This window comes from Scylla paramamosain, chromosome 5 (genome assembly GCF_035594125.1).
Source record: "Scylla paramamosain isolate STU-SP2022 chromosome 5, ASM3559412v1, whole genome shotgun sequence".
Classification (NCBI taxonomy): domain Eukaryota; kingdom Metazoa; phylum Arthropoda; class Malacostraca; order Decapoda; family Portunidae; genus Scylla; species Scylla paramamosain.
The window spans coordinates 34,271,458-34,288,873 of NC_087155.1; the positions used below are offsets into that span (position 1 = coordinate 34,271,458).

General features: G+C 39.2%; 1 long non-coding RNA gene across 1 annotated transcript; it reads right to left on the reverse strand.

Annotated features, from left to right (window-relative positions):
• Positions 1 to 3,427: 3,427 nt before the first annotated feature.
• Positions 3,428 to 8,606, reverse strand: LOC135100353 (uncharacterized). The gene is made up of 3 exons (XR_010268629.1): positions 8,226 to 8,606; positions 4,352 to 4,703; positions 3,428 to 3,680 (listed from the first exon to the last, which is right to left on the reverse strand). It is a non-coding gene; the product is annotated as an uncharacterized LOC135100353 (long non-coding RNA).
• Between the last annotated feature and the right edge of the window lie 8,810 nt (positions 8,607 to 17,416).

The following is a 17,416-nucleotide window of genomic DNA, read 5'->3' on the forward strand; positions in this document are numbered from 1 at the left end:
CAAACCTCAACAGCGCCTGCCATCTACATCTGTTATCAGCTCGCCATCTCCACGCGACAGGCTTAGAGGGGAGGAGAGTCGAACGAGTGGCAGCATTAGTCACAGTGACTAACATAATGTTAGTCAATTTGTGACTAACTGAGCACTCAACCTGAGTATGGTCTTACTCAAATATATCTGACTAATGCCTTCGTACTGTTCACTGCTTCTACTAACCACATTAGTAAAGTGGATCATAGGTTAGTCAATTAAATGACTAATTAGTTAGTCTTTCTTAGGCAGCTGATGAATCATTAGTACCTTTAATACTAGCAGCTAGCTACTGCTGTCTCAAGGTTAGGGAAAGAATAGGTAATAAATTCAATATATTCATATACAATTAAATGTTCCCTCCATTTCATGGCATTAAAAAAAAAAATAATAAAATAAACACTATAATTTTTATCATCTATAGTATAATATGCTTTTCACTTGAACATTTAACAGAAAGCTCCCCTCAAAACTGTAATGATATATAAAACAGATGTAAAAAATAAACTCCATTAGTAACACTTCATCCTAGCATGAGAAAAAAAAAAGCAACACAAAAACAACCTGTTTTGACAAGCCATTAAGTAAATAATACACATTTGTGAGTATTAATCACTAAAACTTGCAATGTAGAAAAGAAAGTAAGCATCTCCCATTCATAAACTAAAGGAAAAAATATGTAAGTAAAGTTAACATAAATTAAATGTAAGGAGTTACAGACCCTGTAAAGAATAATTAATTAGTCCACTGCTAATCATTATATCACAGTACTTTTAAGAAACTTAGGGAAACAACCAGTGCAAAAATAGACATTTAACCTTATTTGTACAAGCTTTTAACCCAGATCATATCCATATGTCACCATTAATCCTTTAAAGCCACACAAAAAAAGAAAATGAGTATTTCTATGGGATATACTAACTAAACAAATCTACAGAAATGCTCAGAACAGTAATAAAGAAGCTTCACATATCACTTGCAATAACATAGAGAAATAAAAAAAAAAAAAAGGTAAAAAATGCATAAAAAAAAAAAAATATATATATATGCATCATATGGTACATGAAGAATATATATATATATATATATATATATATATATATATATATATATATATATATATATATATATATATATATATATATATATATATATATATATATATATATATATAACATAAGAACAATTCAGTAAGATTTCATGAATACTGGGTTGGGGGGAAGGGGAAGTACAAGTATTTCCTTTTCCTTTTAGAAAACTTATTTACATAATGTTATGTATTTATTTCACTGATTAATCTTTAACTAGTAATTGACTAGTGTGTGTGTGTGTGTGTGTGTGTGTGTGACAGAGAGAGAGAGAGAGAGAGAGAGAGAGAGAGAGAGAGAGAGAGAGAGAGAGAGAGAGAGAGAGAGAGAGAGAGAGAGAGAGAGAGAGAGAGAGAGAGGCATTATGTGTGGAGTTGAATATATTTGGAAGCAGATTTATGCATTTTTGTAGCTCAATTCTGTCTTTACTTCATTGAGTTTTACAAGTAGAGATCTTGTTTTTGAAGTGTTACCTTTGTCATACTTGATACCTAAGAGACGGGATGTTGTGAAACGGAGGAAATGTTCACAATTTTTTGGGTGTTCAATATTAAACACAAAGCCCTGCTACCAATGAGACTACAGCCATAGAAATACATGTTGGTTCAGCTACAGGTGCACCATCAAATACACACTAGACTGCCCTGTTCTTAGTTCTTCTTCTGGTACCTTAAGGAAGAAATAATAGTGTAAACATTAATAACATTTTGACATTAAAATAAAATTTATATGTAGATGTATATCTTAAGGTGATAATATATTCAGAAATTTCAATATATACACACCACTAAAATCAAAGGTACTGAAATTTAACCTTAGTAAAAAGGGAGCCTTTCCTTTCTCCAAGCAGGTGAAGTAACCCCAATATAACTAAGCAAGCATCTGGTGCAAATATATATATATATATATATATATATATATATATATATATATATATATATATATATATATATATATATATATATATATATATATATATATATATATATATATACCAATCTTTTAAAAGTCTCCTGTAATTATTGCTTTATCACATAAGAATTAACAAAAATAAAGCTCCTCGATGGTTCTACTAATTATATGAATGACAAGCATTTTGATTGAATGCTCAGAACGACCAGTATACTAATGATTTTTGTCATTTGTGTCACAGCAGCAAATCTTTTGTACGAGTATGCGGTTATGTTTTTTACTTGAGACACTATTTGGGTAATATCATAATGCAATAATGCTTTGTCTAGCAAGTCCTCGTAAGAATATGATGAGTACTGATTGAAAAAAAAAAAAAAAAGAAAGAAAGAAAGAAAGAAAACCCCAGCTGAACCTACATGCCCTGACATAACGCACTGATGTTCCGAACTCCCGATTCTTCTCATCATATCCACCAAAACAGTGTGAGAAGTCCTGAACTTCATCACAACCATGGAAGAAACCTTTATCAGACTGTTTGCACTTGCGCTAGTGCCGGCAAAGGTGACTCCAAGAATTCTATCTCCACACGAATTAGTGACCTGTCTTACTGGACTGCAAGGGAAGAGGATGCAGCTAACATTTCTAAAAAGATTGATAATATTTACATTTTAAATTTCAAATTGGACAGCCTATTGGGTTTATTTACACTAGAAATAATGTCTTTCCTTACGAGAGAGAGAGAGAGAGAGAGAGAGAGAGAGAGAGAGAGAGAGAGAGAGAGAGAGAGAGAGAGAGAGAGAGAGAGAGAATTTTTAACATCACTTATGCTGCAAACAATTATTTAGCCATAGCACTCAGCGTAAAATTTGATAGAAGAGCAGGAATTTAACAATTAAATTAGTACCTTTATAGAAATTGGTGCAAGCATTACAGTTAGATAGGTCATGCTTAATACAATGTTTGGTTTTTGCATGCAGCATAGTTTCATGAATACTAGGCTTATAAAAGTGAAAGATTTCTTTTTTTTTTTTTTTTTTTTTTTTTATGTAGGAAGGATACTGGCCAAGGGCAACAAAAATCTAATAAAAAAAAATGCCCACTGAAATGCCAGTCCCTAAAAGGGTCAAAGCAGTGGTCAAAAATTGGTGGATAAGTGTCTTGAAACCTCCCTCTTGAAGGAATTCAAGTCATAGGAAGGTGGAAATACAGAAGCAGGCAAGGAGTTCCAGAGTTTACCAGAGAAAGGGATGAATGATTGAGAATACTGGTTAACTCTTGCGTTAGAAAGGTGGACAGAATAGGAGTGAGAGAAAGAAGAAAGTCTTGTGCAGCGAGGCCGCGGAAGGAGGGGAGGCATGCAGTTAGCAAGATCAGAAGAGCATCAGCAAGATGCATTGCTAATGATGAAAAGATACATATATTAAATTGCTACCAGCTACTGAAATGAACAAATTGAAATAGACATTACTCGCATTGACTTTCATCGTGGTCATAGAGTTCAAATAAGGTTTCCATATACAGAGGAACTGCTTTTCTTTTTTTGAGAATGGCAATTATTGGGAGCCTATATTTCTCCAGCCCTTTCAAAACTGCTACTATTGGGTCTGGTTCATCCGCTTGTGGTTCTAATCTCAGGAACTCCTTGATTATCTGTAAAGATATAAGCATCAAATAATTATAAGTGAAGGTTACAGAGATGAGCATCTGCAATAACTGTACTTAGTTATGAGTGCTTATCTCCCGTCACTGAGGCCTTTGAGCCTGAGAGGGAGAATGGAAGTACCAGTAGTTAAATATCAATTACCTACTATAAAATATAAATAGCTATATACATTATAGCCCTACAAATAAAGTTGACAATTAGTAACAATATGTAGCAAAATCCATAAAGTGTACATATATACACACTTATGCCATCAAAAGTCTGAATCCATGGGTACAAGTTCAGGATTTCTGCTACAAGAATGTTCCCATTGATTATTTTTTTGCGTCTCTCAGAGAGTGTCAACTGCATGAAGCGTTCAGCCTGAGGAAAATCATTAAAGTAAAATGAGTTTTCATAAGTTGACTGTCCCACCAGCCTCCCTCTCTCCCTCATATATATATATATATATATATATATATATATATATATATATATATATATATATATATATATATATATATATATATATATATATATATACAAGCATCATTTTTCAGTGGCTATCCACCAGTACCAATGAAATTACTTACATAAGAGCAGGTATTTTTAAACAACACCAGTAAAGAAGTCTCTGAAATATAAAAAAAGATAAATCAAGCGTACAAATATCACATACCTTATCTAACTCGGGATCTTTCTTCATCCAATGTAGAGCAAGCCACTGTCTATGTCTCTCTAATGACTCATCATCTTCTGAATGGGGCCTTGGTGGAAGGTAAGCCTTTACTCCATACATCAGTGGACACGTAGTCTCTTTTGGCGCTATGCAAGGGATCTTCTTTTTCCTTGACGTCACCTCAGTCACTGAGGAATCCTGCCTCTTTCTTGAATTCTGAAACTTGCGCTGGATGAGCAATTTCCATTGCAGCTGCAATTCATGCTCCTCGAGATCACTGTTTCTCAGGATGGCAGGAAATGATGTCAAAACAGCATTTGCCATATTCATATACTGTTCTGATGTTGGATAGCTGAAATATGATAATGATAATAATAATAACAATAATAATAATAATAATAATAATAGTAATAATAATAATAATAATAATAACATATTATTAATAATAATGTCACAATACCTTGATATGTAATAATGATGATAACAATAATAATGATAATATCAATCTAGCTAACTATATAGATGGCTTAACTCCTTTTATTATATTATTATTATTATTATTATTATTATTATTATTATTATTATTGTTGTTCTTCTTCTTCTTAACAATCACCTAATTGTGCTTTTGTCCCAGTGAAATTGGCAGATAGTGGGTACACTATCTGAATAGTACACCCAAAAGGTGGTTTCACACCTATCAGTGCCGTATTAGTATCGTATAGGTCAGTGTCAGTGTCGCTTTCGTGATGTCTATGCACACATATCCTTTCAGACGTGGAGTTGGCTATGATTGTCATAATTCTTGATGAAGAGCAAGATGCTTGCTTAACAAAAAATAAAGAAAAGAAAAGTGGGTACATGAAACGTGGAAGAAAAAGAGAAACTGAAGGAGATTTTGCTACTCTGTACAAGGAATTAATTAATGATGAAACAAAAATTTTCCAGTACTTAAGAATGTCCAAAAACTGTTTGATGACATTGCTCAGTGATGTGTGGTGTGGTGTGGTATGGTGTGGTGTGTTATGATGTGGTGTGGTGTGATGTGGTGTGTTCTGGTAAGTATAATGTACAATGTGATTAATTACATCAATTAAAAAGAGTATTTATCACCATTTCAATTTCTTCTATTTTATTTCAAACACTTGTCCGACATCCGTGAAAATTTTTAAAATACCAGTGACGACGATATTCCATTTCACGGAACGGAGACGTAACAATCACTTCAGTCAAAACACGGTACTTCGCCGGACGTGTGTAAATGCTTCCGCTGAATTCCAAAATGATGATTTTTTTTTTTTTAATGACACTGAAGCACTGAACAGCACGGAACGAATACGGCACTGATGTGTGTGAAGCGACCTTAAACCGTATCCCTCTGGAGGCATATTCCCGAAGTCTGGTAATGTTTCGGCCCATTTACTCTTGTAGCGGTTAGGTTAGGTTAGATTAAGTTATGTATAGGTAATTTTGTGTGAGAATCTCAATGAGACTATTTTAGAGAGAATCCTACAGTTAGTTTTGGAGCTACAGCCTAGTGTCCATACAGGCTGGCGGACGACTCCTTCCAGACTTCAGGAATATGCATTCTGGCCCTTCACAAGAACTGACATCAGATCCCGGTATGAACACAGGCGGTGCATCCCATGTTCTTTTGTCCCTCTTCTCATTGCCTTCCCATTATATATATATATATATATATATATATATATATATATATATATATATATATATATATATATATATCACTCAACATCCCTACATGCAACAAAACTTACCAAAACACACTCAAAATACACTCAAAACATCCAAAACACAACCAAAACACATCACAAACACCCCAAAATACCCACTACACTCACCTAAACACAACCAAATATTGAATATTCACTCAAAACACCCCGTAACATCTAAAAATATCCAAATAACCCACCCCAACCACGCTAAATTTATCCAAAACACACTCAAAGCACCCCAATATACCTAAAACTCATCCAAACACACTCAAAAGATTTAAAACACCCAAAATACACTACAACACCCCAAAACTCATCAAACACACCCAAAACACATCAAAACATCCAAAACACACTTAAAGGACCACTCAACACCACAAACACGCCACAAAGACACCCTTAAAGACCCAAAATTACTTGCACACAATCAAATACACACACCCAAACTCACCGAAACACTTAAAACAGAAAATAAACCCCAAACAAACTCACTACACCTCAATATACCCCCAAACACACCCATAACACACAAAAACATCCCACAATATACTCAAAACACCCCACACGACTCAAACCACTTACAATATAACTAAAGACATCCTAAACCACATTTAAAACACCAAAAAATTCACCCAAAACACAATGATAACAGCAAATATACACCCAAAATACACCTAAACACCACCAAAACACACTCTAAACACACCACAATATTCCTACATACATCCTAAACATGTAAAACACCCAAAACACACCAAATATTACAGAGAACTGCAGCGCAGCAAGGGAAACTAAGCTAAATATTGTTTTACCTGTTTTGCCTCCTCCTCCATTTCTTTCTATTTCTTCCTTCTCCTCTTTCATTTCTCTTATTTTCTTCCTTCTACTACAACTATCTACACGCCTGACTTTAGAAACAGCTGGAAACACTTGGAAAACACTGGAAATTACGGTAAATATTGAGGAGACACTGGAGCAGACCGAGTCCCGAATCCTTGATGACGTCACAGGCGTGGTGCCGGCGCCCCGCTGCCATACGTACGTAAAGTATTTCATTTTGAAATTGACCCATAGAAAAAATGAAGCTAGGCTCGAATGCATTATATATTCTGACTTGACAATTACTTTAATTAATATTCACAATATCAAAACACCTCCAGTCTCAGTAGTTATAAAGAAATATTATGTGAAATATGGAAAAAGTGTTGGAAATTTTGACACCATTAAAAACACTGAAAAGTCCACCTATTCCACTTTACACTGGTAAAAAAACATTTTAAAAAATCTGAACTATTTTTTAAAATAATGCACACTTAGTTACAAGCTACAATAAAAAAATAAAGAAGCTAAAAAATGACAAAATCACCACTTTCAACGGGACAATAAGCCTATTCAAATTCCACATACTTAACTCAACAGGAACGCAACATACTTTAAAAATCACAAACGATTTTTTGAAGCAATAAAATCTTCATTAAAACCTCAAATAAAAAAGCCAAAAACCAGGCTGGGTAAATTTCACCGTACAAACTGCCCCTTATTTACATAAAAAACAACACCAAATTCAGCACATTTACTTAACTGAAGCAAGAAAAACACTTCAAAAGCAACGAAATATTTTTAGAAACCATAAAATCTTACTATACAAGCCAAATAAATTAATTCAGAAAAATTAAAAAAATATTGGAACCAACAAGCCGGAACAGGTGCCAGTCCATCATGGCGGCCCTCGGCGGCGACCTCAGAGGGGGAGCCGGCGGCCATGTTGCCTTATTTATTCCTATATAACACCAAAACCAGGCAATGACGGATATATCTGACCAGCGGATATGAAGGCTAGACATGTGGATCCATCTTGTGATATGTTAGGCTTACAATAAGTGAGAGACGAGGCAAATAATGGCTAATAACACAGCTGACGGCTTGTTTACATATTGGCGAACATTAAATATTTGAATAAATTTCCAACTCTTTCCAGACTCAGACGTAAACAAAACCTAAATATAAATAATTAACCCCTAAAAAAACGAAATAACGAATAATGAATCCTAAATAAACGAATACAAGACACTACAGGGAGGATTAGGGTGTTGTGAAGGCAGTAAGGCTGACTGAGGAGGGACTGGCCCCGCTGGACTCACCTTACGTACTCGTGCCTCTCTGGTGATGCTTGACGGTGCTTGGTGCAGGAAGAAGGTGTCGGGAAGACGGAAACACTGGTTAATAGAGCGTGTAGGGCAAGACTGACCAGTGCTGACCAAAACACTGCAGCCAGCCAGCCGCTCGCCGTGGTAACTCCCCAGCGCCACCTGTCACTGATCCAACACCCACCCACCCCCACACGCACACACACACACACACACACACACACAAAAGTTGACATGCTATCAAATAATATGTCAAATAATATAAATATCCTCACTTCCTGACTCTCCTTTCCCCACTCCACCCCCGATAAGTGATTATGAACGCAATCTTCACTCAGTGCGGCACCGTGTCACCGCAGCAAACACGAACCAGGGCAGAATAGGCTCAACTGAAATGCTCCTACTCTCTCTCTCTCTCTCCTCTCTCTCTCTCTCTCTCTCTCTCTCTCCTCACGACTGTTTTTTCAAAGCTATAAAGATGATTATCAGGGTTTCAATGGTGTTTCTCCTGTTATTAATGTAGAAATGTTGTTAATCTGTCACTAAAACCGTAAAAATACCCTTCAAGACCTGTGCAACTACTGACAGAGAGAGAGAGAGAGAGAGAGAGAGAGGAGAGAGAGAGAGAGAGAGAGAGAGAGAGAGAGAGAGAGAGAGAGATAACTAGCAATAACATTCACACACACATACACACACCAGTGCATTTATACGAAGGACTCTCCTGAACTAGACGAGGTCATACTTTGATGTATAATTTGGAAATCAAGCTATTTTTTTCTATTAAGACACACAATTAAACGCTGATTTCCAGACGTGTCACTTGCGATCATACCACGTACTCTCGTGGCCTTGCAATGCGCGGCTGCTTAACGGGATGCACGTTCTCTACTTATGATACAAATTATTTCCGAAACGTGCCATTTTTTTTTTTTTTCCCCTACGTCCACTCAGAGGTCAAGCATACGCAGCTCACTGGCCCTTCCTTCCGCCTCCATCTTTCACTTTGTCCTCCAAAACCGTGGGGAGGGTACAGTGTCGCCCCCACACACTCGCCACTCACTTTTCCTGCCTTTCTTACACTCTCGGGCGCCAGCAAGGCCTAGTACCTTTATATATATACCTATTTTCGAGTATGTGTTTGCAAACAAATAGTCGGAATCGTTACGAAGGTAAGACTGAAACTTCATAGATATGTTTTTTTTTTTTTTTTTTTTGTTGGAGGATAGGTGGTGATGGAGGGGAGGGAAGGTTTATCAGTGGGTGTGGTGTTGAGATGACAAAACGCCTTAAACTCCTGTCAAACCTCAACAGCGCCTGCCATCTACATCTGTTATCAGCTCGCCATCTCCACGCGACAGGCTTAGAGGGGAGGAGAGTCAGAATGGTTCCAAAAACATATCGTGACCTGTTCTCGCGTCCTGAGCTGCGAAGGTGCGAGGAATGCGGAAGGTGGCGAGGCAACTGCGCAGTAAAACGTAATCCTACTGATGGAATGCGTGATAGAATAAATAACCCGGAGAAGCAGTAGATGGAAAGTCTGTATTGAATGGAAATTAGATGGTTCAATATTTAACTCGAAAAACATTGGGGAATGAAATTATTTGGCTGAACACACACACACACACACACACACACACACACACACACACACATAAATAAGACAAGAAAATAGAGGTGGCACAAAAAAAAAAAAAAAAATAAAATAAAAACTTAACAAATGGAGAGAAACACACGAGAGGTGGCAAAGAAAGAAAAAAACGAAAAAAAAAAAACGTGAAACATTAATTAAACTAGACATATAATTGAACTAACGTAGCACGGAGGCTAAAGAAAACGGGGAAGACATGTCGCAAAGAAACGAGAAAAAAGAAACGAACATTGTGAAGCTACAGAGAACGAGGTAGGGATTCCGAAGACATTGAATCGATAAGGCGATGACCTTATCTCTCTTATTTCTCCATATCGAGGACATTAGCGTTGTCTGGGCGTCTGGTGAGGTGCTGTGAGGTGGGCGGGCGGGTGGACGGATGGATAGGTAGACGAATAGGTGGGCTTCGTATCCTTGTCCGTATGACCTTAGTCTGTCAACACCTGGTAAAGAGAGGGAGGGAGAGAGAGAGGCGAGGGCGGGGTTGTCAAGATGCGCTGTTTGTTTCGTTGTTACTTTGTTTGTAGAATAATTTAGGGAGTAGCTGATGTGGTGGTGGTGGTGGTGGTGGTGGTGTGTGTGTGTGTGTGTGTGTTTATTACTTCTGTTTGTTTAGTTAGTTATTTAGTTTGTCTTTTTGTTTGTTTCGTGTATTTTTTGTGAGTTAGAGAGAGAGAGAGAGAGAGAGAGAGAGAGAGAGAGATGAGAGAGAGAGAGAGGAGAGAGAGAGAGAGAGAGAAGAAAAAAAATCATACCAAAACTCTTATTTTATATTTGGGCGGAAACATAGATGATCTAACAAACAAGAGTCCAGTGAGAGCCAGGAGCGGCTGATACTGAAAAGGAATCTTAGGATGAATGAAGCTGACGTGGGCGAGGCTAAGGATCATATACTCTGAAACACTTCTGGCCGCACCATGACCATTTTCAAAAGACTATAGTTGCAGTTACACGAATTTTTAAGGCTATTTTTTTTTCTTTTTATGGTTCTTCTGACAGACTGACAATATTTCTACATTATTAACAGGAGAAACGCTTACGAGAACTCACATAATGATCTCTGCAGCCCTTGAAAATAGTCGTGATGGTGGTGGAAGAGCAAAGCATTTCTAAATACGGGCCGAAGATGTAATGGAGTAGGGTCAGCATCGCCAACGACCAGTCGGCACACGGCGGGCCACTCACGTCCTAACTTGGGTTAATCTGTGGCGTCATCGAGGAACACCGATGAATTATTCCCCCATAGAGAATGTATGGGACAAGCTGTAATTGATCCCTTTGACTCGCCATAAATCACAAAACCGTCGCCGTCCGTAAAGAGAAGAAGTCACAGCGGGAACGTTAATATTTTCCCATAGATATTGATGTACAGTCGTAGCTACAAGTCCCGTAACCTTGAGTACTTTTCTTCAGTGTGTTTGGCGTTTCCTTCAGTTCGAGTCCCTTGATCTGTGTCATACGCAATATAACGTGGATTTCCTCTACCTACGCTAAGTACTTTTGCGTCACTGGTCTGTTGAGAATCTGTCACTTGTGTACTTTTATGAGGAAGATTATAGCAGATATGAAGACACACAAATACACACGCTTTCTCTCTCTCTCCTCTCTCTCTCTCTCTCTCTCTCTCTCTCTCTCTCTCTCTCTCTCTCTCTCTCTCTCTCTCTCTCTCTCTCTCTCTCCGCCCTTATCTCAGCCAGACGTCTTGCAGGAAATTCCCTCTCCACCCTCACCCGCCATGTCTCCTCCCATCACCCTCACCCTTTTCCTCTCCCTCCCCCCCCCCCCTCTCTCTCTCTCTCTCTCTCTCTCTCTCTCTCTCTCTCATCTCTCTCTCGTCTCTCTCTCTCTCTCTCTCTCTCTCTCTCTCTCTCTTTCACCTCTCCTTCACCCGCACCCCTGCAGGAAGTGAACGGCTGAAGTCAAGTGCCGTCTCTGATTACACTCCTCCGTCTCTTAATTAACTTGAAGGGCGCGTATATTGTCACTTGCCCGTGTTGTGTTTTGTTTGCTCGTTTCCTTCTCGTTCTTGAAATTCCCAGCGTGTATTTTGTGTTTCTGATCATTATTTTTTGGAGGAGGTACTTGATTTGTCGTTCTTTAGAAGCTGATAATGCTGTATTTTTCAAGATGTTGACGCTAAGGACTTTTAACTAGTGCCCATATTCCTCAATTACGTAAGTTTTGAAGCCTTGTACTCTTTCGACATGTCATCTCTAAAAATTGCTTTGGTAATGTTGTATTTTTAGAGTGCTCGCTTTGTCAGAAGAAAATAAGTGTCTATATTTCTATGTTAAGTTCTCAAGGCCTTCCCTTTTTCAGTAACGCTAAGTAATCTCTAAAATTTATCTTGGTAATATTGTATTTTTAGATTCCTTGTTTAAACCAGGGGAAAAAAAAAATAGTATACATATTTTTAAGTCAAGTGAGTTTTCCCTACCTACACTTTTTCGACAATGCTCATTTATCTAAGAGAGAGAGAGAGAGAGAGAGAGAGAGAGAGAGAGAGAGAGAGAGAGAGAGAGAGAGAGAGAGAGAGAGAGAGAGAGAGAGAGAGAGAGAGAGACTTTAGCTGTCATGTTTTTTAATCCTCTGTAAGTGTCCATATGTTTTAAATGGAATAAGTTTTCAGAGCCTTTTCTTTTCCAACAACTCTTAGTCATCTCTAAAAATGACCTCGATGTTGATTTAGAATCTTCTCTTTAAGTTAGAATTTAAGTCAGTGCCCATATTTATAACCCAAGGAAAGGTTTTAATGTCTCCATTTGTTTTGTTTTGACAACTCTGTTACCTGAAAAATAACAATGTAATGTCGAATTTTTTAGAGTCCTTGTTTTAAGTCATGGAAAAAAAAAAGATCAGTTTCCAGATCCCTAAGAATTGTAAGTTTTCAAGACCTACACTTTCCGACAACGCTTAATCATCTCTATATAAAAGTGACTTCGGTGATGTCATATACTAAGAATCCTCACTCTAAGCCAGAAAAAGAAAGAAATTAGCGTCTATATTCCTCAGTTACGTAAGTTTTCAAGGTCATGTTTCGTACCCTCCATCACGCCGTCTCTTTTACGACACTCTGGGACCCTTATTATCTGGGAGACTGTGGTCGGCGTCCCCATAAGGAGGGACGATCAGACAGACAGGTGGGCGGGACGGCGGGGACGAGGCCCACCGCGAAACACAAGCTATCAAACCATAAACAAACGAGGTACAGCCGTGAAGCCCACATCGCACCAGGGAGAGGGAGAGGGAGATTGTTGCGATGGTCACTTCACTAAGGTAACTTTTGGGGTAAGACAAGTGTTTCCGTGTGACCAGCAGTAACGGGAGGTGTTCAGAGAGAGAGAGAGAGAGAGAGAGAGAGAGAGAGAGAGAGAGAGAGAGAGAGAGAGAGAGAGAGAAAAGGAAAGGAAACATTGACAGAGTAATGAAGGAAAGGAAAAATGAGAAAAAAAAGGCAAGGACGGAGTAGGGAAGGACAGAATAGTAAAAACAGGAAGAGAGAGAGAGAGAGAGAGAGAGAGAGAGAGAGAGAGAGAGAGAGAGAGAGAGAGAGAGAGAGAGAGAGAGAGAGACTGCGTTCCAGCTAGGTGGTCTGCCCTTAAATCTATTTATAGTGAAGGAAATCAGATCCTCTTCCTTACAGAGAGAGAGAGAGAGAGAGAGAGAGAGAGAGAGAGAGAGAGAGAGAGAGAGAGAGAGAGAGAGAGAGAGAGAGAGAGAGAGTAGGAATCCCGTGTTCAGATGAATCGCACAATTGAAAAAAATAGTCCTTGTCATTCTCCCCAAACTTGAAGCATTGTTTCGTCTGTCAATGCCGTTATGGTTAGAAACGTGTGAGAGAGTAAGGCATTCTCTCTCTCTCTCTCTTTCTCTCTTTCTCTCTCTCTCTCTCTCTCTCTCTCTCTCTCTCTCTCTCTCTCTCTCTCTCTCTCTCTCTCTCCTCTTGACTGACAGTGACTGCAACCCGGAGCGAGATAATCATAGAAAACCGGCACTAAATTAGGGGAAACACTTGTAAAACATGGCACGCGGGTGAAATACGGGCTCACGGTGGCGTTAAGTGTCACTACGGACTGCGGGTATAAATTGCCTACCTCTCTTGCTGTCTGATTTATAGCTCATCTGTGCCAGGCAAGATGTTGGCAGGTGTTTTGTCACTTATGATCTTTGTTTTGTGCGTTCGCGAGGAGAATGATGGATGATAGGGAAGGAGGGAACGAGTGAGGTGAGGTGAGTTTGAATTACGAAGGGGGAAGAGTTGGCTGGAACGAAGTGAGAGTGAAGAAGAGGTCGTGTGAGAGAGAGAGAGAGAGAGAGAGAGAGAGAGAGAGAGAGAGAGAGAGAGAGAGAGAGAGAGAGAGAGAGAGAGAGAGAGAGAGAGAGAGAGAGAGAGAGAGAGAGAGAGCTTGGAAAGGAAGGAAACAATGTGGAATAAGAAACAAAAAGGACATGAGTGAGAAGGAGAGAGAGATTAAGAGAAAACTGAGGAAAGAAATGGAACGAGAGAGAGAGAGAGAGAGAGAGAGAGAGAGAGAGAGAGAGAGAGAGAGAGAGAGAGAGAGAGAGAGAGAGAGAGAGGGCAGTACTGGGAGGGTAAGGAAGGCAGGTGGTCGAGGTGGCTCCAAAAATGCCAGTCGCCTGCAGGTAAGGAAGTGTGAGGCTATTCCAAGGGAGGCGACGAGGAGGCGGGTGGTCCCTCTTGTTGCTTCTCTATCCTTCCTCCTCCTCCTCCTCCTCCTCTCCTCGTCTTCCCACTCGTTATCCTTTCCAGCCATTTCTCTCTCATGTTTTTAGCTTCTTGTTGCTTCTGCTTTTTTTTTTTTCTTTTCGTTTTTTTTTTTGTTCTCTTGTTTCTTCAGTGATTCCATCTTTCTTTGCGTCTCTCTCTCTCTCTCTCTCTCTCTCTCTCTCTCTCTCTCTCTCTCTCTCTCTCTCTCTCTCTCTCTCAGTGTCAGGTTATGCAAATCGGGTCATGAAGGATATATGATGATAACAGATATTAATGTACCGTCCACTCAAGTCCCTGGGATGACGAAGAGCAAAAATAACAGTGGTGAGTGACGATGGATGTTTTTCCTGCGCCTCCCTCACTTTATTAAGATTCACGTATGTTCGTTCTCTTGGCATGTGCAGTTTTCTCTCTCTCTCTCTCTCTCTCTCTCTCTCTCTCTCTCTCTCTCTCTCTCTCTCTCTCTCTCTCTCTCTCTCTCTCCTTATTAAAAGTGTTATCGTGCTTATGGGTTACTGAGGCGAGTTCCTGTTTGTTTGTTCGTTAGCAGTATCGGTGGCGGTGGTAGTAGAAATAGTAGTAGTAGTAGTAGTAGTAGTAGTAGTAGTAGTGTGAAACATTTAAAATTCAGTTGATTTTTTGTTTGCATAAGGTTTGGTTTCTTTGTAACGGGTGTCTCAAAGTAGATGCAAGCCATTAACGTTATAAAAAATTTACTGCTCAGACGAGAAATTCTAGAAAAGATTACATTTTCTAGAAGCTGATATTATAACGATTAAAAAAATAAAGATTTGAGGTCTGTAGCTCAAATGGTGTGAGTGAGACTGGACAAAAAAATATTGGAATAAATAAACAAATCAGTAAATAAGAAAACGTTGAAATACCGTTCGTAAAAAGAAAACAGGAGTAGAAAAACTGAAAGAAAAGCCAGTTTAGTCTCTGAAGTGTCTCGATACTCCTCTGAAACAGTTCAAACCGTAGGAAGGAAGTACAGAAACAGGACGAGAGATCCCGAATCAACCAAAGTTTACCAGTAAGAGGAATGACAAAAATAAAGATACGGGTTAACTTTTGCATTAGTGAGATGGACAGAGTAGAGGATGAGACTAAGCAGAAAGTCTTTGTGCAGCGAGGACGAGGGAGGAGGGTGGGAAGGCAAGAAAAGTCATCGAAGTCAGAATGTGATTATAGCTTATGAGTTCTTATATACTTATGAGCTAGTATGTGCATGTTTTCCCTTAAAGGTCCCCCTGTTAACTTCTCGAAGGAATGCGCTCTCCTTTATAAGATATACGCGGACATTATTATTACAGTAAGCATGCTAGTGAGATAGAGAATAAGAATGAGGTGACCCACGGCTCTCCCTCCCTCCTTTCCTCCCTCTTGAAGAAGAACTTGTTTTCCTGAAGAAGGACTTGCTTACAGAGGTCACCGAGGTGCTGGGAGTCGTTTAGTCAAGGTTGTCAAGGCTGTCGTCTCATTGTTAGAGAGAGAGAGAGAGAGAGAGAGAGAGAGAGAGAGAGAGAGAGAGAGAGAGAGAGAGAGAGAGAGAGAGAGAGAGAGAGAGAGGAGAGGCCATAGGAGTACAATGAAAGGATAAAATGGTATTGATTAAAGTTATTGGTGAAACAGAAGAACATTATTCCTTGCGATACCGAGAGAGAGAGAGAGAGAGAGAGAGAGAGAGAGAGAGAGAGAGAGAGAGAGAGAGAGAGAGAGAGAGAGAGAGAGAAATGTGTCGTTTATCTTCGTCGAAATTTGCAGACGACAATAATTATGATCTTGGCGAGGCTGCCCGGAAATTGTGCTGCTGACGGCGCTCATCCAGAGAGAGAGAGAGAGAGAGAGAGAGAGAGAGAGAGAGAGAGAGAGAGAGAGAGAGAGAGAGAGAGAGAGTAGGGAAAATAGGAAAATAAAAAGACTGATCGAAGGTTTGATTTTGCAGAAGCTAGAGAGGATACAAATTTAGGAGAGGAGGAGGAGGAGGAGGAGGAGGAGGAGGAGGAGGAGGAGGAGGAGAAGGAAGATTTTGATGAAGAAGAAAGAAGAGAAGAAAAAGAAGAAGAAGAAGAAGAAGAAGAAAAAGAAGAAGAAGAAGAAGGAAAAAGAAGAAGAAGAAGAAGAAGAAGAAGAAGAAGAAGAAGAAGAAGAAGAAGAAAGTATGCAGAGGATAAGAGCCAAGAAAGGAGGAGGTGAAGGAATAGAATAAAGACAATGTAGATGAATAAAAGGAGGAGGACGAATAAGAACATGAAAAAGGAGAGAGAAAACGTGGGAAAGGAGGAGGAACTCAAAGAAAGACAAGAAAAAATGGCTATGTCTTTATGGGAACTCTACTCTTTAATAGACTGTGAGAAAAGGAGAGGCAGGAAGAGGAAGAGGAGGAAGAGGAGAGGAGGAGAAGGAGGTGGAGGAGGAGGAGGAGGAGGAGGAGGAGGAGGAGGAGGAGGAGTGCATAAATCGTCAGTCGGGTGTTCTGAAGTACTCTCTCTCTCTCTCTCTCTCACACACACACACACACACACACACACACACACACACACACACACACACTAATAACTTGCTTCCTTAGTACAACAATTTGCCAGGTGTTCGGAAGCTGCTCTTTCTAATATACGTGCATTTAGGAACAAGAAACAAAAAAAAAGGTACGTAGGAAAAATAATGTTTGAATATTATGATCCTCCCATCTTCCTCCTGTCTGTCGTGTGTGTTTGAGTGTGTGTATGTGTGTGTGTGTGCGTGTGTGTGTGATGAGTTCAGTTTCCCGAGCTCCACGATTCTCATTAGAGGTCGTAGCGTGTGACG